Source organism: Panulirus ornatus, chromosome 16 (assembly GCF_036320965.1).
Source record: "Panulirus ornatus isolate Po-2019 chromosome 16, ASM3632096v1, whole genome shotgun sequence".
In the NCBI taxonomy this organism is placed as follows: domain Eukaryota; kingdom Metazoa; phylum Arthropoda; class Malacostraca; order Decapoda; family Palinuridae; genus Panulirus; species Panulirus ornatus.
The window spans coordinates 22201183-22224557 of record NC_092239.1 but is presented as its reverse complement, the minus strand read 5'-3'; the positions used below and the strand labels follow the sequence as shown (position 1 = coordinate 22224557).

The 23375-nt window shown below is 42.2% G+C and overlaps 1 protein-coding gene across 1 annotated transcript in view; it reads right to left on the bottom strand.

The window, feature by feature from the left end:
- The window catches only part of LOC139754194 (uncharacterized), a 58401-nt gene that overhangs the window by 9909 nt on the left and 25117 nt on the right, over positions 1 to 23375 (bottom strand). The window lies entirely within an intron of this gene.

Sequence of the window (23375 nt, the reverse complement as noted above, 5' to 3'; positions counted from 1 at the left end):
CATTTTCAAATAGAGAGGATGGTAAGGAATTAAGCAACAGGGGAAAAAATTGATCAAATTGAAAACAGGATCAAACAGACAGGGACACATCTGATAGGAGAGGTCTCTTGCTACCCTTGGAAAATATGCAATCTCATAGATGCAACTGAACAGAAGACATTTTTTACACTGAGTCCTTGAAAGGACACATGAGATATTCAAATCTCATATGCTTAACATTTTGAAACCCACTCTTCCCCTTTACCCTTGAGCTTCATTTCACTCAGATCCAAAACAACCAGGTTTCTTTCCTAAAACATACAACTATCTCTCCTTTCTTCTCATCTTGGTTACATCCAAACACATTCAGGCACCCCAATCTGAGCCTTCAAGGAGGATGAGCACTACATGCTTGACTCCTTCTCTTTCCCTTTTTGGAAATTCAAATACAAGGAGGGGGAGAGTTTCTAGCCCCCAACTCCCGCCCCCTTTAGTCACCTCCTATGACAAGCAGGGAATACGTGGGAAGTATTCTTTCTCCCCTTTCCTCTCCAGTTTTGACTTATCCAAAAGAAGGAACAGAGAAGGGGGCCCAGTGAGGATTTTCCCTCTTAGGCTCAGTCCTCTGTTCTTAACGCTACCTCACTGATTCGGGAAATGGCAAATATGTATGAAATGTATATATATATATATATATATATATATATATATATATATATATATATATATATATATATATATTATCCCTGGGGATAGGGGAGAAAGAATACTTCCCACGTATTCCCTGCGTGTCGTAGAAGGCGACTAAAAGGGGAGGGAGCGGGGGGCTGGAAATCCTCCCCTCTCAATTTTTTTTTAATTTTCCAAAAGAAGGAACAGAGAAGGGGGCCAGGTGAGGATATTCCCTCAGTGGCCCAGTTCTCTGTTCTTAACGCTACCTCGCTAACGCGGGAAATGGCGAATAGTTTGAAAAAAAAAAAAAAATATATATATATATATATATATATATATATATATATATATATATATATATATTTTTTCATTTTTCAAACTGTTCGCCATTTCCCGCATTAGTGAGGTAGCGTTCAGAATAGGGGACTGGGCCTTTGGGGGAATATCCTCACCTGGCCCCCTTCTCTGTTCCTTCTTTTAGAAAAAAAAAAAATAGAGAGGGGAGGATTTCCAGCCCCCCGCTCCCTCCCCTTTTAGTCGCCTTCTACGCCACGCAGGGAACACGTAGGAAGTATTCTTTCCCCCCTATCCCCAGGGATAATATATATATATATATATTTTTTTTTTTTATTATACTTTGTCGCTGTCTCCCGCGTTTGCGAGGTAGCGCAAGGAAACAGACGAAAGAAATGGCCCAACCCCCCCCATACACATGTATATACATACGTCCACACACGCAAATATACATACCTACACAGCTTTCCATGGTTTACCCCAGACGCTTCACATGCCTTGATTCAATCCACTGACAGCACATCAACCCCGGTATACCACATCGCTCCAATTCACTCTATTCCTTGCCCTCCTTTCACCCTCCTGCATGTTCAGGCCCCGATCACACAAAATCTTTTTCACTCCATCTTTCCACCTCCAATTTGGTCTCCCTCTTCTCCTCGTTCCCTCCACCTCCGACACATATATCCTCTTGGTCAATCTTTCCTCACTCATTCTCTCCATGTGCCCAAACCACTTCAAAACACCCTCTTCTGCTCTCTCAACCACGCTCTTTTTATTTCCACACATCTCTCTTACCCTTACGTTACTCACTCGGTCAAACCACCTCACACCACACATTGTCCTCAAACATCTCATTTCCAGCACATCCATCCTCCTGCGCACAACTCTATCCATAGCCCACGCCTCGCAACCATACAACATTGTTGGAACCACTATTCCTTCAAACATACCCATTTTTGCTTTCCGAGATAATGTTCTCGACTTCCACACATTCTTCAAGGCCCCCAGAATTTTCGCCCCTTCCCCCACCCTATGATCCACTTCCGCTTCCATGGTTCCATCCGCTGCCAGATCCACTCCCAGATATCTAAAACACTTCACTTCCTCCAGTTTTTCTCCATTCAAACTTACCTCCTAATTGACTCGTCCCTCAACCCTACCTTGCTCTTATTCACATCTACTCTTAACTTTCTTCTTTCACACACTTTACCAAACTCAGTCACCAGCTTCTGCAGTTTCTCACATGAATCAGCCACCAGTGCTAGATCATCAGCGAACAACAACTGACTCACTTCCCAAGCTCTCTCATCCCCAACAGACTGCATACTTGCCCCTCTTTCCAAAACTCTTGTATTCACCTCCCTAACAACCCCATCCATAAACAAATTAAACAACCATGGAGACATCACACACCCCTGCCACAAACCTACATTCACTGAGAACCAATCACTTTCCTCTCTTCCTACACATACACATGCCTTACATCCTCAATAAAAACTTTTCCCTGCTTCTAACAACTTGCCTCCTACGCCACATATTCTTAATACCTTCCACAGAGCATCTCTATCAACTCTATCATATACCTTCTCCAGATCCATAAATGCTACATGCAAATCCACTTGCTTTTCTAAGTATTCCTCACATACATTTTTCAAAGCAAACACCTGATCCACACATCATCTACCACTTCTGAAACCACACTCCTCTTCCCCAGTCTGATGCTTTGTACATGCCTTCACCCTCTCAATCAATACCCTCCCATATAATTTCCCAGGAATACTCAACAAACCTCTGTAATTTGAGCACTCACTTTTATCCCCTTTACCTTTGTACAATGGCACTATGCAAGCATTCCTCCAATCCTCACGCACCTCACCATAAGTCATACATACATTAAATAACCTTAACAACCACTCAACAATACAGTCACTCCTTTTTTAATAAATTCCACTGCAATACCATCCAAATCTCCTGCCTTCCCAGCTTTCATCTTCTGCAAAGCTTTTACTACCTATTCTCTGTTTACCAAACCATTCTCCCTAACCCTCTCACTTTGCACACCACCTCGGCCAAAACACCCTATATCTGCCACTTTATCACCAAACACATTCAACAAACCTTCAAAATACTCACTCCATCTCCTTCTCACATCACCACTACTTGCTATCACCTCCCCATTATATATATATATATATATATATATATATATATATATATATATATATATATATATATATATATATATATGGTATTGCAGTGGAATTTATTAAAAAAGGGGGTGACTGTATTGTTGACTGATTGGTAAGGTTATTTAACGTATGTATGATTCATAGTTAGGTGCCTGAGGATTGGCGGAATGCGTGCATAGTGCCATTGTAGAAAGGCAAAGGGGATAAGAGTGAGTGCTCAAATTACAGAGGTATAAGACTGTTGAGTATTCCTGGGAAATTATATGGGAGGGTATTCATTGAGAGGGTGAAGGCATGTACAGAGCATCAGATAGGGGAAGAGCAGTATGGTTTCAGGAAGTGGTAGAGGATGTGTGGATCAGGTATTTGCTTTGAAGAATGTATGTGAGAAATACTTAGAAAAGCAAATGGATTTGTATATAGCATTTATGGATCTGGAGAGGGCATATGATAGAGTTGATAGAGATGCTCTGTGGAAGGTATTAAGAATATATGGTGTGGGAGGCAAGTTGTTAGAAGCAGTGAAAAGTTTTTATCGAGGATGTAAGGCATGTGTACGTGTAGGAAGAGAGGAAAGTGATTGGTTCTCAGTGAATGTAGGTTTGCGGCAGGGGTGTGTGATGTCTCCATGGTTGTTTAATTTGTTTATGGATGGGGTTGTTAGGGAGGTGAATGCAAGAGTTTTGGAAAGAGGGGCAAGTATGCAGTCTGTTGGGGATGAGAGAGCTTGGGAAGTGAGTCAGTTGTTGTTCGCTGATGATCTAACACTGGTGACTGATTCATGTGAGAAACTGAAGAAGCTGGTGACTGAGTTTGGTAAAGTGCGTGAAAGAAGAAAGTTAAGATTAATGTGAATAAGACCAAGGTTGTTAGGTACAGTAGGGTTGAGGGTCAAGTCAATTGGGAGGTAAGTTTGAATGGAGAAAAACTGGAGGAAGTAAAGTGTTTTAGATATCTGGGAGTGGATCTGGCAGCGGATGGAACCATGGAAGCGGAAGTGAATCATAGGGTGGGGGAGGGGGCGAAAATCCTGGGAGCCTTGAAGAATGTGTGGAAGTCGAGAACATTATCTCGGAAAGCAAAAATGGCTATGTTTGAGGGAATAGTGGTTCCAACAATGTTGTATGGTTGCGAGTCGTGGGCTATGGATAGAGTTGTGCGCAGAAGGGTGGATGTGCTGGAAATGAGATGTTTGAGGACAATATGTGGTGTGAGGTGGTTTGATCGAGTAAGTAATGTAAGGGTAAGAGAGATGTGTGGTAATAAAAAGAGCGTGGTTGAGAGAGCAGAAGAGGGTGTTTTGAAATGGTTTGGGCACATGGAGAGAATGAGTGAGGAAAGATTGACCAAGAGGATATATGTGTCGGAGGTGGAGGGAACAAGGAGAAGTGGGAGACAAATTGGAGGTGGAAAGATGGGGTGAAAAAGATTTTGAGTGATCGGGGCCTAAACATTCAGGAGGGTGAAAGGCGGGCAAGGAATGGAGTGAATTGGATCGATGTGGTATACCGGGTTCTACGTGATGTTAATAGATTGAATCAGGGAATGTGAAGCGTTTGGGGTAAACCATGGAAAGTTCTGTGGGGCCTGGATGTGGAAAGGAAGCTGTGGTTTCGGGCATTATTGCATGACAGCTAGAGACTGAGTGTGAACGAATGGGGCCTTTGTTGTCTTTTCCTGGTGCTACCTCGCAAACATGAGGGGGGAAGGGGATGTTATTTCATGTGTGGCGAGGTGGCGATGGGAATGAATAAAGGCAGACAGTTTGAATTGTGTGCATGTGTGTATATATATATATATATATATATATGCGTCTGTGTGTGTATATATATGTGTACATTGAGATGTATGGGTATGTATATTTGTGTATGTGGACGTGTATGTAGATAAATGTGTATGGGGGTGGGTTGGGCCATTTCTGTCATCTGTTTCTTTGCGCTACCTCACAAACGCGGGAGACAGCGACAAAGCAAATACATATGTCCACACACGCAAATATACATACCTACACAGCTTTCCATGGTTTACCCCAGACGCTTCACATGCCCTGATTCAATCCACTGACAGCACGTCAACCCCGGTATACCACATCGATCCAATTCACTCTATTACTTGTCCTCCTTTCACCCTCCTGCATGTTCAGGCCCCGATCACACAAAATCTTTTTCACTCCATCTTTCCACCTCCAATTTGGTCTCCCACTTCTCCTCGTTCCCTCCACCTCCGACACATATATCCTCTTGGTCAATCTTTCCTCAGTCATTCTCTCCATGTACCCAAACCATTTCAAAACACCCTCTTCTGCTCTCTCAACCATGCTCTTTTTATTTCCACACATCTCTCTTACCCTTACGTTACTTACTCGTTCAAACCAAATCACACCACACATTGTCCTCAAACATCTCATTTCCAGCACATCCATCCTCCTGCGCACAACTCTATCCATAGCCAACGCCTCACAACCATACAACATTGTTGGAACCACTATTCCTTCAAACATACCCATTTTTGCTTTCCGAGATAATGTTCTCAACTTCCACACATTCTTCAAGGCTCCCAGGATTTTCGCCCCCTCACCCACCCTATGATCCACTTCCGCTTCCATGGTTCCATCCGCTGCCAGATCCACTCCCAGATATCTAAAACACTTTACTTCCTCCAGTTTTTCTCCATTCAAACTTACCTCCCAATTCACTTGACCCTCAACCCTACTGTACCTAATAACCTTGCTCTTATTCACATTTACTCTTAACTTTCTTCTTTCACACACTTTACCAAACTCAGTCACCAGCTTCTACAGTTTCTCACATGAATCAGCCACCAGCGCTGTATCATCAGCGAACAACAACTGACTCACTTCCCAAGCTCTCTCATCCCTAACAGACTTCATACTTGCTCCTCTTTCCAAAACTCTTGCATTCAACTCCCTAACAACCCCATCCATAAACAAATCAAACAACCATGGAGACATCACACACCCCTGCCGCAAACCTACATTCACTGAGAACCAATCACTTTCCTCTCTTCCTACACGTACACATGCCTTACATCCTCGATAAAAACTTTTCACTGCTTCTAACAACGTGCCTCCCACACCATATATTCTTAATACCTTCCAAAGAGCATCTCTATCAACTCTATCATATGCCTTCTCCAGATCCATAAATGCTATATACAAATCCATTTGCTTTTCTAAGTATTTCTCACATACATTCTTCAAAGCAAACACCTGATCCACACATCCTCTACCACTTCTATATATATATATATATATATATATTTTTTTTTCATACTATTCACCATTTCCCGCATTAGCGAGGTAGTGTTAAGAACAGAGGACTGGACCTTTGAGGGTATCCTCACCTGGCCCCCTGTCCCTTCTTTTGGAAAATTAAAAAAAAACGAGAGGGGAGGATTTCCAGCCCCCCACTCACTTCCCTTTTAGTCGCCTTCTACGACACACAGGGAATTCGTGGGAAGTATTCTCTCTCCCCTATCCCCAGGGATATATATATAAATATGTATATATATATATATATATATATATATATATATATATATATATATATATATATATATATATATATATCCCTGGGGATAGGGGAGAAAGAATACTTCCCACGTATTCCCTGCGTGTCGTAGAAGGCGACTAAAAGGGAAGGGAGCGGGGGGCTGGAAATCCTCCCCTCTCGTTTTTTTTTTTTAATTTTCCAAAAGAAGGAACAGAGAAGGGGGCCAGGTGAGGATATTCCCTCAAAGGCCCAGTCCTCTGTTCTTAACGCTACCTCGCTATCGCGGGAAATGGCGAATAGTATGAAAAAAAAAAAAAATATATATATATATATATATATATATATATATATTTTTTTTGCTTTGTCGCTGTCTCCTGCGTTTGCGAGGTACGCAAGGAAACAGACGAAAGAAATGGCCCAACCCACCCCCATACACATGTATATACATACGTCCACACACGCAAATACACATACCTACACAGCTTTCCATGGTTTACCCCAGACGCTTCACATGCCTTGATTCCATCCACCGACAGCACGTCAACCCCGGTATACCACATCGCTCCAATTCACTCTATTCCTTGCCCTCCTTTCACCCTCCTGCATGTTCGGGCCCCGATCACACAAAATCTTTTTCACTCCATCTTTCCACCTCCAATTTGGTCTCCCTCTTCTCCTCGTTCCCTCCACCTCCGACACATATATCCTCTTGGTCAATCTTTCCTCACTCATTCTCTCCATGTGCCCAAACCATTTCAAAACACCCTCTTCTGCTCTCTCAACCACGCTCTTTTTATTCCCACACATCTCTCTTACCCTTACGTTACTTACTCGATCAAACCACCTCACACCACACATTGTCCTCAAACATCTCATTTCCAGCACATCCATCCTCCTGCGCACAACTCTATCCATAGCCCACGCCTCGCAACCATACAACATTGTTCGAACCACTATTCCTTCAAACATACCCATTTTTGCTTTCCGAGATAATGTTCTCGACTTCCACACATTCTTCAAGGCTCCCAGAATTTTCGCCCCCTCCCCCACCCTATGATCCACTTCCGCTTCCATGGTTCCATCCGCTGCCAGATCCACTCCCAGATATCTAAAACACTTCACTTCCTCCAGTTTTTCTCCATTCAAACTCACCTCCCAATTGACTTGACCCTCAACCCTACTGTGCCTAATAACCTTGCTCTTATTCACATTTACTCTTAACTTTCTTCTTTCACACACTTTACCAAACTCAGTCACCAGCTTCTGCAGTTTCTCACATGAATCAGCCACCAGCCCTGTATCATCAGCGAACAACAACTGACTCACTTCCCAAGCTCTCTCATCCCCAACAGACTTCATACTTGCCCCTCTTTCCAAAACTCTTGCATTCACCTCCCTAACAACCCCATCCATAAACAAATTAAACAGCCATGGAGACATCACACACCCCTGCCGCAAACCTACATTCACTGAGAACCAATCACTTTCCTCTCTTCCTACACGTACACATGCCTTACATCCTCGATAAAAACTTTTCACTGCTTCTAACAACTTGCCTCCCACACCATATATTCTTAATACCTTCCACAGAGCATCTCTATCAACTCTATCATATGCCTTCTCCAGAGCCATAAATGCTACATACAAATCCATTTGCTTTTCTAAGTATTTCTCACATACATTCTTCAAAGCAAACACCTGATCCACACATCCTCTACCACTTCTGAAACCACACTGCTCTTCCCCAATCTGATGCTCTGTACATGCCTTCACCCTCTCAATCAATACCCTCCCATATAATTTACCAGGAATACTCAACAAACTTGTACCTCTGTAATCTGTGCACTCACTCTTATCCCCTTTGCCTTTGTACAATGGCACTATGCACGCATTCCGCCAATCCTCAGGCATCTCACCATGAGTCATACATACATTAAATAACCTTACCAACCAGTCAACAATACAGTCACCCCCTTCTTTAATAAATTCCACTGCAATACCATCCAAACCTGCTGCCTTGCCGGCTTTCATCTTCCGCAAAGCTTTTACTACCTCTTCTCTGTTTACCAAATCATTTTCCCTAACCCTCTCACTTTGCACACCACCTCGACCAAAACACCCTATATCTGCCACTCTATCATCAAACACATTCAACAAACCTTCAAAATACTCACTCCATCTCCTTCTCACATCACCACTACTTGTTAACACCTCCCCATTTGCACCCTTCACTGAAGTTCCCATTTGCTCCCTTGTCTTACGCACTTTATTTACCTCCTTCCAGAACATATTTTTATTCTCCCTAAAATTTAATGATACTCTCTCACCCCAACTCTCATTTGCCCTTTTTTTCACCTCTTGCACCTTTCTCTTGACCTCCTGTCTCTTTCTTTTATACATCTCCCACTCAATTGCATTTTTTCCCTGCAAAAATCGTCCAAATGCCTCTCTCTTCTCTTTCACTAATACTCTTACTTCTTCATCCCATCCCTCACTACCCTTTCTAATCAACCCACCTCCCACTCTTCTCATGCCACAAGCATCTTTTGCGCAATCCATCACTGATTCCCTAAATACATCCCATTCCTCCCCCACTCCCCTTACTTCCATTGTTCTCACCTTTTTCCATTCTGTACTCAGTCTCTCCTGGTACTTCCTCACACAAGTCTCCTTCCCAAGCTCACTTACTCTCACCACCCTCTTCACCCCAACATTCACTCTTCTTTTCTGAAAACCCATACAAATCTTCACCTTAGCCTCCACAAGATAATGATCAGACATCCCTCCAGTTGCACCTCTCAGCACATTAACATCCAAAAGTCTCTCTTTCGCGCGCCTGTCAATTAACACGTAATCCAATAACGCTCTCTAGCCATCTCTCCTACTTACATAAGTATACTTATGTATATCTCGCTTTTTAAACCAGGTATTCCCAATCATCAGTCCTTTTTCAGCACATAAATCTACAAGCTCTTCACCATTTGCATTTACAACACTGAACACCCCATGTATACCAATTATTCCCTCAACTGCCACATTACTCACCTTTGCATTCAAATCACCCATCACTATAACCCGGTCTCGTGCATCAAAACCACTAACACACTCATTCAGCTGCTCCCAAAACACTTGCCTCTCATGATCTTTCTTCTCATGCCCAGGTGCATATGCACCAATAATCACCCATCTCTCTCCATCAACTTTCAGTTTTACCCATATTAATCGAGAATTCACTTTCTTACATTCTATCACATACTCCCACAACTCCTGTTTCAAGAGTACTGCTACTCCTTCCCTTGCTCTTGTCCTCTCACTAACCCCTGACTTTACTCCCAAGACATTCCCAAACCACTCTTCCCTTTTACCCTTGAGCTTCGTTTCACTCAGAGCCAAAACATCCAGGTTCCTTTCCTCAAACATACTACCTATCTCTCCTTTTTTCACATCTTGGTTACATCCACACACATTTAGGCACCCCAATCTGAGCCTTCGAGGAGGATGAGCACTCCCCGCGTGACTCCTTCTTCTGTTTCCCATTTTAGAAAGTTAAAAAAAATACAAGGAGGGGAGGATTTCTGGTCCCCCGCTCCCGTCCCCTCTAGTCACTTTCTATGACACGCGAGAAATGCGTGGGAAGTATTCTTTCACCCCTATCCCCAGGGATAATATGTATATATATATATATATACACACACACACACACACACACGCACACACACACACACACACACGCACATACACACACACACACATACATATATATACATATGAAAAATGTAAGAAACAACTTAGAAAACTGAAACTTCTAGCTTGAAATGAAATGAAAAAATGAATGTCACATAATGGTTCAACCTCTGGCTATGGAAAAAGGAAATGTATAATTTATTTACACAAACGTCAATAGTAGTTCTCATCAATTTAACCACTGTATCAATAAGCTTCAATGTCTAAGCTACATTTTTTCCAATTTCACTATTTTCCTATATATATCCCTCTTATCCCCTTTGCCTTTGTACAATGGCACTATGCACGCATTCCGCCAATCCTCAGGCACCTCACCATGAGTCATACATACAAATGGATTTGTATGTAGCATTTATGGATCTGGAGAAGGCATATGATAGAGTTGATAGAGATGCTCTGTGGAAGGTATTAAGAATATATGGTGTGGGAGGAAAGTTGTTAGAAGCAGTGAAAAGTTTTTATCGAGGATGTAAGGCATGTGTACGTGTAGGAAGAGAGGAAAGTTATTGCTTCTCAGTGAATGTAGGTCTGCGGCAGGGGTGTGTGATGTCTCCATGGTTGTTTAATTTGTTTATGGATGGGGTTGTTAGGGAGGTAAATGCAAGAGTTTTGGAAAGAGGGGCAAGTATGAAGTCTGTTGGAGATGAGAGAGCTTGGGAAGTGAGTCAGTTGTTGTTCGCTGATGATACAGCGCTGGTGGCTGATTCATGTGAGAAACTGCAGAAGCTGGTGACTGAGTTTGGTAAAGTGTGTGAAAGAAGAAAGTTAAAAGTAAATGTGAATAAGAGCAAGGTTATTAGGTACAGAAGGGTTGAGGGTCAAGTCAATTGGGAGGTGAGTTTGAATGGAGAAAAACTGGAGGAAGTGAAGTGTTTTAGATATCTGGGAGTGGATCTGGCAGCGGATGGAACCATGGAAGCGGAAGTGGATCATAGTGTGGGGGAGGGGGCGAAAATTCTGGGGGCCTTGAAGAATGTGTGGAAGTCGAGAACATTATCTCGGAAAGCAAAAATGGGTATGTTTGAAGGAATAGTGGTTCCAACAATGTTGTATGGTTGCGAGGCGTGGGCTATGGATAGAGTTGTGCGCAGGAGGATGGATGTGCTGGAAATGAGATGTTTGAGGACAATGTGTGGTGTGAGGTGGTTTGATCGAGTGAGTAACGTAAGGGTAAGAGAGATGTGTGGAAATAAAAAGAGCGTGGTTGAGAGAGCAGAAGAGGGTGTTTTGAAATGGTTTGGGCACATGGAGAGAATGAGTGAGGAAAGATTGACCAAGAGGATATATGTGTCGGAGGTGGAGGGAACGAGGAGAAGAGGGAGACCAAATTGGAGGTGGAAAGATGGAGTGAAAAAGATTTTGTGTGATCGGGGCCTGAACATACAGGAGGGTGAAAGGAGGGCAAGGAATAGAGTGAATTGGAGCGATGTGGTATACCGGGGTTGACGTGCTGTCGGTGGATTGAATCAAGGCATGTGAAGCGTCTGGGGTAAACCATGGAAAGTTGTGTAGGTATGTATATTTGCGTGTGGGACGTATGTATATACATGTGTATGGCGGGGGGCCATTTCTTTCGTCTGTTTCCTTGCGCTACCTCGCAAACGCGGGAGACAGCGACAAAGTATAAAAAAAAATATATATATATATATATATATATATATATATATATATATATATATATATATATATACACACATATATATATATATATATATATATATATATATATATATATATATATATATATATATATATATATATATATATATATATACGTGTAGGAAGAGAGGAAAGTGATTGGTTCTCAGTGAATGTAGGTTTGCGGCAGGGGTGTGTGATGTCTCCATGGTTGTTTAATTTGTTTATGGATGGGGTTGTTAGGGAGGTGAATGCAAGAGTTTTGGAAAGAGGGGCAAGTATGAAGTCTGTTGGGGATGAGAGAGCTTAGGAAGTGAGTCAGTTGTTGTTCGCTGATGATACAGCGCTGGTGGCTGATTCATGTGAGAAACTGCAGAAGCTGGTGACTGAGTTTGGTAAAGTGTGTGAAAGAAGAAAGTTAAGAGTAAATGTGAATAAGAGCAAGGTAATTAGGTACAGTAGGGTTGAGGGTCAAGTCAATTGGGAGGTAAGTTTGAATGGAGAAAAACTGGAGGAAGTAAAGTGTTTTACATATCTGGCAGTGGATCTGGCAGCGGATGGAACCATGGAAGCGGAAGTGGATCATAGGGTGGGGGAGGGGGTGAAAATCCTGGGAGCCTTGAAGAATGTGTGGAAGTCGAGAACATTATCTCGGAAAGCAAAAATGGGTATGTTTGAAGGTATAGTGGTTCCAACAATGTTGTATGGTTGCGAGGCGTGGGCTATGGATAGAGTTGTGCACAGGAGGATGGATGTGCTGGAAATGAGATGTTTGAGGATAATGTGTGGTGTGAGGTGGTTTGATCGAGTAAGTAACGTAAGGGTAAGGGAGATGTGTGGAAATAAAAAGAGCGTGGTTGAGAGAGCAGAAGAGGGTGTTATGAAATGGTTTGGGCACATGGAGAGAATGAGTGAGGAAAGATTGACCAAGAGGATATATGTGTCGGAGGTGGAGGGAACGAGGAGAAGTGGGAGACCAAATTGGAGGTGGAAAGATGGAGTGAAAAAGATTTTGTGTGATCGGGGCCTGAACATGCAGGAGGGTGAAAGGAGGGCAAGGAATAGAGTGAATTGGATCGATGTGGTATACCGGGGTTGACGTGCTGTCAGTGGATTGAATCAGGTCATGTGAAGCGTCTGGGGTAAACCATGGAAAGCTGTGTAGGTATGTATATTTGCGTGTGTGGACGTATGTATATATATGTGTATGGGGGTGGGTTGGGCCATTTCTTTCGTCTGTTTCCTTGCGCTACCTCGCAAACGCGGGAGACAGCGACAAAGCAAAAAAAAAAATATATATATATATATATATATATATATATATATATATATATATACATATACGCACAGACATATATACACATGTACATAATTCATAGTCAGCCCTTATTCATTCCCGTTGCCACCTCACCACACATGAAATAACAACCCCCTCCCCCTCATGTGCGCGAGGTAGACCTAGGAAAAGACAACAAATGCCACAATCGGTCACACTCAGTCTCTAGATGTCATGTATAATGTACTGAAACCACATCTCCCCTTCCTCATCCAGGCCCCACAGAACTTTCCATGGCTTACCCCAGACAATTCACATGCCCTGGTTCAATATATATATATATATATATATATATATATATATATAAAAGAAAATACAAGGAGGGGAGGAATTCTGGTCCCCCGCTCCCGTCCCCTCTAGTCACCTTCTACGACACGTGAGGAATGTGTGGGAAGTATTCTTTCACCCCTATCCCCAGGGATAATATATATATATATATATATATATATATATATATATATATATATATATATATATATATATATATATATATATTTTTTTTTTTTTTTTTTTTTATACTTTGTCGCTGTCTCTCGCGTCTGCGAGGTAGCGCAAGGAAACAGACGAAAGAAATGGCCCCACCCCCCCCCCCCATACACATGTACATACACACATCCACACACGCAAATATACATACCTACACAGCTTTCCATGGGTTACCCCAGACGCTTCACATGCCTTGCTTCAATCCACTGACAGCACGTCAACCCCTGTATACCACATGACTCCAATTCACTCTATTTCTTGCCCTCCTTTCACCCTCCTGCATGTTCAGGCCCCGATCACACAAAATCTTTTTCACTCCACCTTTCCACCTCCAATTTGGTCTCCCTCTTCTCCTCGTTCCCTCCACCTCCGACACATATATCCTCTTGGTCAATCTCTCCTCACTCATTCTCTCCATGTGCCCAAACCATTTCAAAACACCCTCTTCTGCTCTCTCAACCACGCTCTTTTTATTTCCACAAATCTCTCTTACCCTTACGTTACTTACTCGATCAAACCACCTCACACCACACGTTGTCCTCAAACATCTCATTTCCAGCACATCCATCCTCCTGCGCACATCTCTATCCATAGCCCACGCCTCGCAACCATACAACATTGTTGGAACCACTATTCCCTCAAACATACCCATTTTTGCTTTCCGAGATAATGTTCTCGACTTCCACACATTTTTCAAGGCTCCCAAAATTTTCGCCCCCTCCCCCACCCTATGATCCACTTCCGCTTCCATGGTTCCATCCGCTGACAGATCCACTCCCAGATATCTAAAACACTTCACTTCCTCCAGTTTTTCTCCATTCAAACTCACCTCCCAATTGACTTGACCCTCACCCCTACTGTACCTAATAACCTTGCTCTTATTCACATTTACTCTCAACTTTCTTCTTCCACACACTTTACCAAACTCAGTCACCAGCTTCTGCAGTTTCTCACATGAATCAGCCACCAGCGCTGTATCATCAGCGAACAACAACTGACTCACTTCCCAAGCTCTCTCATCCCCAACAGACTTCATACTTGCCCCTCTTTCCAGGACTCTTGCATTTACCTCCCTTACAACCCCATCCATAAACAAATTAAACAACCATGGAGACATCACACACCCCTGCCGCAAACCTACATTCACTGAGAACCAATCACTTTCCTCTCTTCCTACACGTACACATGCCTTACATCCTCGATAAAAACTTTTCACTGCTTCTAACAACTTTCCTCCCACACCATATATTCTTAATACCTTCCACAGAGCATCTCTATCAACTCTATCATATGCCTTCTCCAGATCCATAAATGCTACATACAAATCCATTTGCTTTTCTAAGTATTTCTCACATACATTCTTCAAAGCAAACACCTGATCCACACATCCTCTACCACTTCTGAAACCGCACTGCTCTTCCCCAATCTGATGCTCTGTACATGCCTTCACCCTCTCAATCAATACCCTCCCATATAATTTACCAGGAATACTCAACAAACTTATACCTCTGTAATTTGAGCACTCACTCTTATCCCCTTTGCCTTTGTACAATGGCACTATGCACGCATTCCGCCAATCCTCAGGCACCTCACCATGAGTCATACATACATTAAATAACCTTACCAACCAGTCAACAATAAAGTCACCCCCTTTCTTAATAAATTCCACTGCAATACCATCCAAACCTGCTGCCTTGCCGGCTTTCATCTTCCGCAAAGCTTTTACTACCTCTTCTCTGTTTACCAAATCATTTTCCCTAACCCTCTCACTTTGCACACCACCTCGACCAAAACACCCTATATCTGCCACTATGTCATCAGACACATTCAACAAACCTTCAAAATACTCATTCCATCTCCTTCTCACATCACCGCTACTTGTTATCACCTCCCCATTTACGCCCTTCACTGAAGTTCCCATTTGCTCCCTTGTCTTACGCACCCTATTTACCTCCTTCCAGAACATCTTTTTATTCTCCCTAAAATTTACTGATAGTCTCTCACCCCAACTCTCATTTGCCCTTTTTTTCACCTCTTGCACCTTTCTCTTGACCTCCTGTCTCTTTCTTTTATACTTCTCCCACTCAATTGCATTTTTTCCCTGCAAAAATCGTCCAAATGCCTCTCTCTTCTCTTTCACTAATACTCTTACTTCTTCATCCCACCACTCACCACGCACATATACACACACACACACATACATATATATACATTTGAAAAATGTAAAAAACAATTTAGAAAACTGAAACTTCTAGCTCCTTGTATTTTTAACTTTCTAAAATGGGAAACAGAAGAAGGAGTCACGCGGGGAGTGCTCATCCTCCTCGAAGCCTCAGACTGGGGTGTCTAAATGTGTGTGGATGTAACCAAGATGTGAAAAAAGGAGAGATAGGTAGTATGTTTGAGGAAAGGAACCTGGATGTTTTGGCTCTGAGTGAAACGAAGCTCAAGGTTAAAGGGGAAGAGTGGTTTGGGAATGTCTTGAGAGTAAAGTCAGGGGTTAGTGAGAGGACAAGAGCAAGGGAAGGAGTAGCAGTACTCCTGAAACAGGAGTTGTGGGAGTATGTGATAGAGTGTAAGAAAGTAAATTTTCAATCAATATGGGTAAAACTGAAAGTTGATGGAGAGAGATGGGTGATTATTGGTGCTTATGCACCTGGGCATGAGAAGAAAGATCATGAGAGGCAAGTGTTTTGGGAGCAGCTGAATGAGTGTGTTAGTGGTTTTGATGCACGAGTCAAGGTTATAGTGATGGGTGATTTGAATGCAAAGGTGAGTAATGTGGCAGTTGAGGGAATAACTGGTATACATGGGGTGTTCAGTGTTGTAAATGGAAATGGTGAAGAGCTTGTAGATTTATGTGCTGAAAAAGGACTGGTGATTGGGAATACCTGGTTTAAAAAGCCAGATATACATAAGTATACGTATGTAAGTAGGAGAGATGACCAGAGAGCGTTATTGGATTAAGTGTTAATTGACAGGCGCATGAAAGAGAGACTTTTGGATGTTAATGTGCTGAGAGGTGCAACTGGAGGGATGTCTGATCATTATCTTGTGGAGGCTAAGGTGAAGAATTGTATGGGTTTTCAGAAAAGAAGAGTGAATGTTGGGGTGAAGAGGGTGGTGAGAGTAAGTGAGCTTGGGAAGGAGACTTGTGTGAGGAAGTACCAGGAGAGACTGAGTACAGAATGGAAAAAGGTGAGAACAATGGAAGTAAGGGGAGTGGGGGATGAATGGGATGTATTTAGGGAATCAGTGATGGATTGCGCAAAAGATGCTTGTGGCATGAGAAGAGTGGGAGGTGGGTTGATTAGAAAGGGTAGTGAGTGGTGGGATGAAGAAGTAAGATTATTAGTGAAAGAGAAGAGAGAGGCATTTGGACGATTTTTGCAGGGAAAAAATGCAATTGAGTGGGAGATGTATAAAAGAAAGAGACAGGAGGTCAAGAGAAAGGTGCAAGAGGTGAAAAAGAGGGCAAATGAGAGTTGGGGTGAGAGAGTATCATTAAATTTTAGGGAGAATAAAAAGATGTTCAGGAAGGAGGTAAATAGAGTGCGTAAGACAAGGGAGCAAATGGGAACTTCAGTGAAGGGCGCAAATGGGGAGGTGATACAAGTAGTGGTGATGTGAGAAGGAGATGGAGTGAGTATTTTGAAGGTTTGTTGAATGTGTTTGATGATAGAGTGGCAGATATAGGGTGTTTTGGTCGAGGTGGTGTGCAAAGTGAGAGGGTTAGGGAAAATGATTTGGTAAACAGAGAATAGGTAGTAAAAGCTTTGCAGATGATGAAAGTCGGCAAGGCAGCAGGTTTGGATGGTATTGCAGTGGAATTTATTAAAAAAGGGGGTGACTGTATTATTGACTGGTTGGTAAGGTTATTTAATGTATGTATGACTCATGGTGAGGTGCCTGAGGATTGGCGGAATGCGTGCATAGTGCCATTGTACAAAGGCAAAGGGGATAAGAGTGAGTGCTCAAATTACAGAGGTATAAGTATGTTGAGTATTCCTGGTAAATTATATGGGAGGGTATTGATTGAGAGGGTGAAGGCATGTACAGAGCATCAGATAGGGGAAGAGCAGTGTGGTTTCAGAAGTGGTAGAGAATGTGTGGATCAGGTGTTTGCTTTGAAGAATGTATGTGAGAAATGCTTAGAAAAGCAAATGGATTTGTTACAATGTAGCATTTATGGATCTGGAGAAGGCATATGATAGAGTTGATAGAGATGCTCTGTGGAAGGTATTAAGAATATATGGTGTGGGAGGCAAGTTGTTAGAAGCAGTGAAAAGTTTTTATCGAGGATGTAAGGCATGTGTACGTGTAGGAAGAGTGGAAAGTGATTGGTTCTCAGTGAATGTAGGTTTGCGGCAGGGGTGTGTGATGTCTCCACGGTTGTTTAATGGATGGGGTTGTTAGGGAGGTGAATGCAAGAGTTTTGGAAAGAGGGGCAAGTATGAAGTCTGTTGGGGATGAGAGAGCTTGGGAAGTGAGTCAGTTGTTGTTCGCTGATGATACAGCGCTGGTGGCTGATTCATGTGAGAAACTGCAGAAGCTGGTGACTGAGTTTGGTAAAGTGTGTGAAAGAAGAAAGTTAAGAGTAAATGTGAATAAGAGCAAGGTTATTAGGTACAATAGGGTTGAGGGTCAAGTCAATTGGGAGGTAAGTTTGAATGGAGAAAAACTGGAGGAAGTAAAGTGTTTTACATATCTGGCAGTGGATCTGGCAGCGGATGGAACCATGGAAGCGGAAGTGGATCATAGGGTGGGGGAGGGGGCGAAAATCCTGGGTGCCTTGAAGAATGTGTGGAAGTCGAGAACATTATCTCGGAAAGCAAAAATGGGTATGTTTGAAGGAATAGTGGTTCCAACAATGTTGTATGGTTGCGAGGCGTGGGCTATGGATAGAGTTGTGCGCAGGAGGATGGATGTGCTGGAAATGAGATGTTTGAGGACAATGTGTGGTGTGAGGTGGTTTGATCGAGTAAGTAACGTAAGGGTAAGAGAGATGTGTGGAAATAAAAAGAGCGTGGTTGAGAGAGCAGAAGAGGATGTTTTGAAATGGTTTGGGCACATGGAGAGAATGAGTGAGGAAAGATTGACCAAGAGGATCTATGTGTCAGAGGTGGAGGGAACGAGGAGAAGTGGGAGACCAAATTGGAGGTGGAAAGATGGGGTGAAAAAGATTTTGTGTGATCGGGGCCTGAACATGCAGGAGGGTGAAAGGAGGGCAAGGATAGAGTGAATTGGATCAATGTGGTATACCGGGTTTGACGTGCTGTCAGTGGATTGAATCAGGGCATGTGAAGCGTCTGGGGGAAACCATGGAAAGCTGTGTAGGTATGTATATTTGCGTGTGTGGACGTATGTATATACATGTGTATGGGGGTGGGTTGGGCCATTTCTTTCGTCTGTTTCCTTGCGCTACCTCGCAAACGCGGGAGACAGCGACAAAGCAAAACAAAAAATATATATATATATATTCATATATATATCAGCTGGCTATGTGTTCTGTTCGGAAACAACCGATAGACCCTGTTGCTCACCATTGTCAGACGAAGGGTATTCGAGTACTTAGTATTTCGAATAGTTGTTTCCTATTATACAGTCCCTTAGCCTAGCGGTTAGCATGCCTGCCTCTTGCACAAGGGGTCCCAGGTTCGATCCTGGCTGTTGGAGCTTTGTATGTTCTATGAAGGTGCACGTTCATATACACTTTATTCGTATTCACATAACTCCGCGTTGTTCAGTCAGGTTCGGTAAGACGCTATCAGCTGGCTATGTGTTCTGTTCGGAAACAACCAATAGACCCGTTGCTCACCATTGTGAGACGAAGGGTATTCGAGTACTTAGTATTTCAAATATTTGTTTCCTTTTATACAGTCCCTTAGCCTAGCTGTTAGCATGCCTGCCTCTTGCACAAGGGGTCCCAGGTTTGATCCTGGCTGTTGGAGCTTTGTATGTTCTATGAAGGTACGCGTTCATATACACTTTATTCGTATTCATATAACTCCGCGTTGTACAGTCAGGTTCGGTAAAACGCTATCAGCTGGCTATGTGTTCTGTTCGGAAACTACCGATAGACCCCATTGCTCACCATTGTGAGACGAAGGGTATTCGAGTACTTAGTATTTCGAACAGTTGTTTCCTATTATACAGTCCCTTAGCCTAGCGGTTAGCATGCCTGCCTCTTGCACAAGGGGTCCCAGGTTCGATCCTGGCTGTTGGAGCTTTGTATGTTCTATGAAGGTGCGTGTTCATATACACTTTATTCGTATATATATATATATATATATATATATATATATATATATATATATATATATATACACATATATATATATATATATATATATATATATATATATATATATATATATATATATATATATATATACATATATATTTATTTATTCTATTTTCCTTTGTCGCTGTCTCACGCATTAGCGAGGTAGCGCAAAGAAACAGACGAAAGAACAGCCCAACCCACCCACATACACATGTATATATATACACGTCCACACACGCAAATATACATACCTATACATCTCAATGTACACATATATACATACACAGACATATACATATATACACATGTACATAATTCATACTGTCTGCCCTTATTCATTCCCATCGCCACCTCACCACACATGGAATAACAACCCCCTCCCCCCTCATGTGTGCGACGTAGCGCTAGGAAAAGACAACAAAGGCCCCATTCGTTCACACTCAGTCTCTAGCTGTCATGTAATAATGCACCGAAACCACAGATCCCTTTCCACATCTAGGCCCCACAGAACTTTCAATGGTTTACCCCAGACGCTTCACATGCCCTGGTTCAATCCATTGACAGCACGTCGACTCTGGTATACAACATCGTTCAAGTTCACTCTATTCCTTGCACGCCTTTCTCCCTCCTGCATGTTCAGGCCCCGATCACACAAAATCTTTTTCACTCCATCTTTCCACCTCCAATTTGGTCTCCCACTTCTCCTCGTTCCCTCCACCTCTGACACATATATCCTCTTGGTCAATCTTTCCTCACTCATTCTCTCCATGTGCCCAAACCATTTCAAAACACCCTCTTTTGCTCTCTCAACCACACTCTTTTTATTTCCACACATCTCTCTTACCCTTACATTACTTACTCGATCAAACCACCTCACACCACATACTATCCTCAAACATCTCATTTCCAGCACTTCCACCCTCCTGCGCACAACTCTATCCATAGCTCACGCCTCGCAACCATACAACATTGTTCGAACCACTATTCCTTTTAACATACCCATTTTTGCTTTCCGAGATAATGTTCTCGACTTCCAAACATTCTTCAAGGTTCCCAGAATTTTCGCCCCCTCCCCCACCCTATGATTCACTTCCGCTTCCATGTTTCCATCAGCTGCCAGATTCACTCCCAGATATCTAAAAAACTTTACTTCCTCCAGTTTTTCTCCATTCAAACTTACCTCCCAATTGACTTGACCCTCAACCCTACTGTACCTAATAACCTTGCTCTTATTCACATTTACTCTTAACTTTCTTCTTTCACACACTTTACCTAAGCCAGTCACCAGCTTCTGCAGTTTCTCACACACACACACATATATAGATATATACAAATAGATATATCTATATCTATATATATATATACATATATATACATATATATATGTATGTGCTGGAAATGAGATGTTTGAGGACAATGTGTGGTGTGAGGTGGTTTGATCGAGTAAGTAATGTAAGGGTAAGGGAGATGTGTGGAAATAAAAAGAGCATGGTTGAGAGAGCAGAAGAGGGTGTTTTGAAATGGTTTGGGCACATGGAGAGAATGAGTGAAGAAAGATTGACCAAGAGGATATATGTGTCGGAGGTGGAGGGAACAAGGAGAAGTGGGAGACCAAATTGGAGGTGGAAAGATGGAGTGAAAAAGATTTTGTGTGATCGGGGCCTGAACATGCAGGAGGGTGAAAGGAGGGCAAGGAATAGAGTGAATTGGATCAATGTGGTATACCGGGGTTGACGTGCTGTCAGTGGATTGAATCAGGGCATGTGAAGCGTCTGGGGTAAACCATGGAAAGCTGTGTAGGTATGTATATTTGCGTGTGTGGACGTATGTATATACATGTGTATGGGGGTGGGTTGGGCCATTTCTTTCGTCTGTTTCCTTGCGCTACCTCGCAAACGCGGGAAACAGCGACAAAGCAAAAAAGAAATATATATATATATATATATATATATATATATATATATATATATATATATATATATATATATATATATATATATATTCTTTTTCTTTCATACTATTTGCCATTTCCCGCATCAGCGAGGTAGCATTAAGAACAGAGGACTGGGCCTTTGAGGGAATATCCTCACCTGGCCCCCTTCTCTGTTCCTTCTTTTGGAAAAAAAAAAAAAAATGAGAAGGGAGGACTTCCAGCCCCCCCCCGCTCCCTTCCCTTTAGTCGCCTTCTACGACACGCAGGGAATACATGGGAAGTATCATGAAAAAATACCCTGGAATAAATGAGAAAGATAAAAAGCCCACGAAAGATAAACCATATATTCCTCAAAGACTGAGCTCCCATTATCATTCCCAATTTATGCTCCACCCACTAATACCTCTGTTTGAATTGGGTAGCTTTTTCATGGTGGTCCCAAACCACACTTGATTATAGTAGTAGTATAATTGTGAGTGACATGTGGCTATTGATTTTAGATTTCTAAATCTCCAGAAATCCATGCAACATCTTCAATGCTTTAAAAAGGGAATAATTCGTCTTACAGTGAAGTAAAAAGTGTTACTGTAAAGGCATTCCTGTTGACACCAAGGCTACTTTGCTTTTATACTGTAGTCAAGAGCCTGCTCTTTAAACTTAAAAGCCTTCATCAGGCTTCCTTAGTCTTCCAAGCTTTGCTTTCCACTAAACTTCTTTTCATGGTACCTTCAAGAATGTAGACAGTATTTAAACTCAGTATTAACAAGAAAGGCTAACATTTAGAAGCAAATGCACCGTGAACATTTCTTTATATAAATAATTTTATGCCAAAAGTCAAGATAAATATGGAAATGTAGCAGTTACTGAGTTTCATCAACATTATTTGAAATGATAATAATTTGTGTTATATCATTTTAGGGCTGATTGACTTTGGTAGGCATGTTCCTTGGCTTATACTCCCAGGTTACGATTTTCTTAAGTCAGACTTCATACGTCTATATAAAAAAATTCACATTTTGGCCTGCTCATTACAGTCTCAAGTCAGTTTAGACCAAACAATATATGCATACCTTTCTGCGAATTCACTGCAATGCACAAAGTAAATTCATGATGTAAACCATTTCACTTGTTCGGAAGAGGTCAGAGGTCACTAAAACAACACAATTTAATTTTTCAGGCCACCACTGGCCCTTGCTTTAGCCAGTGTTAATGTAATTTGGCACAAAGGTATTCAAATGCATCACACTGTGTGTATGTCAATTTCGTGAAATAACTCTTTTGATAATTCTTAAGGTGTTACATG